The sequence below is a fragment of the Geospiza fortis genome, unplaced genomic scaffold, assembly GCF_000277835.1.
Source record: "Geospiza fortis unplaced genomic scaffold, GeoFor_1.0 scaffold40, whole genome shotgun sequence".
NCBI lineage: Eukaryota > Metazoa > Chordata > Aves > Passeriformes > Thraupidae > Geospiza > Geospiza fortis.
The window spans coordinates 21541144-21542773 of NW_005054297.1; positions in this window are offsets into that span (position 1 = coordinate 21541144).

Consider the following 1630-nt stretch of genomic DNA (forward strand, 5'->3'; position numbering starts at 1 on the left):
GGCTAATAGACTTTTCAGATCCTTGCCACATATTTTGTATTTTGTTAGCTAGGAGAACAGGGTAATCTGATTAAAAAATGCACATAGTACTGATGTGTAAATACTCTGTTTTACTAGGAAACATAACAGGGATTTGGAAGAGGGAAAGCAATTAAACAGTTATTTTGATTTTTCAGATTTAAAGCTGATCAGTCCAGCATAACACTATGTGTAAGAATTTGTTATCTTGAGTTTCATAACCTAGAACATTCATTCAAAATATCTAGTATTCAAAATTATCTACATCTAACTGTAGGACTTTTAGTAATGGTTTGTTTCAATGAGTGCTGCTTTCACTGATTACAAATCAATTTCTTCTTATTATTAGTACTTGCTTTTTTTTGTTAGTTGTCTTATATTTCTGCTACATTAAATGCTGTCATTTCTACCATTGCTTTTTAATTTGTTTTAAGCTTTCTGAAGTTAAGGCAATGTAAGGATTGCAACGAGACTCCATTTTACTTGGTTTGTTAAGATTTTCTCCTCTTTAACTAACCTGAAATTCAAAGTAAAGATCACTTAAAAATATGAATTTGTATAATGGAAAACTCAAACTGAAAACTGTAAATCTTTTGAGACCTGGCAGCAGGAAACATCTTGACCACAACCCAACTGAATGTTTTATCTCCTGTATGCACATCTTTTCCTATGAATGTAATTTTCCAGAAATGACCATCAGTTGAATGACTGTGACAGATGTCACCGTCAGTTGCTCATTGGGCAAAACGGCCTCTGATACACTGACTGATACAACATCAGCAGCTCTTGCAGGAGATCACTCTGCTGCTGCAAGCCTTCGCTCACACAGCCAGGCATTAATATAAATTACTCTCCATTACATAGGAAAATTCTATGGGGTGCATGTGGGGTGACAGTAACAGGGTGCCTGATCTTATTCTAGCAGCAATAGCACTGGGAGTCCCTTTCAGGTGCTACACTGTGTTGTTGAGCCACTTCTTGTCCACAGAATGAAGGCCTAAAGCATTAGTGTATCTTTATTTCTGAAGAAGATTCTGGATGATCTGCATGAGTCAGGTTAAAGTTTAGGAAGAACAAGTTATTGCAGTGTCAGTATGCTGTCCTGAAAACACTAACACTACTGCTTAGCAAGGGCAGGTTGTGTGATATTAGCAAACTGAGCACTTTTTTTCAAATATTGCTTGATGTCTACTTTAGATATTTAGTAAAACATCTGTAACTTTAAAATTGAGTCATAGACTTGGCACAAAAAGCTGTATGACTTGCAATATGAAAGCAAACATTTGTTTTTTTAGATTTCTCTTCAGGAGCAAATTTTTGTAACTATATAGGGAACATTTCTTGACTTAACAATTAGTAATAAAGGAAGAAACCAATGTTAAAAATTATTAGGAATGCAATGAAGAAATTAAATAGAAAACACCACTGTGATTACTTTTATCTGCAACAAACATACAAAAGCTGTATACAATTCTTTTTTAGGAATTTCAATTATGCATAAAAAAGGTTTAGAGAAGGATGACAAAGATAATCAACCATATAAAACCATCATCTTCATGAGCAGAAAGCATACTGGCTAGGATCCTTCACAAAAAGAAAACTAAAGAATTTA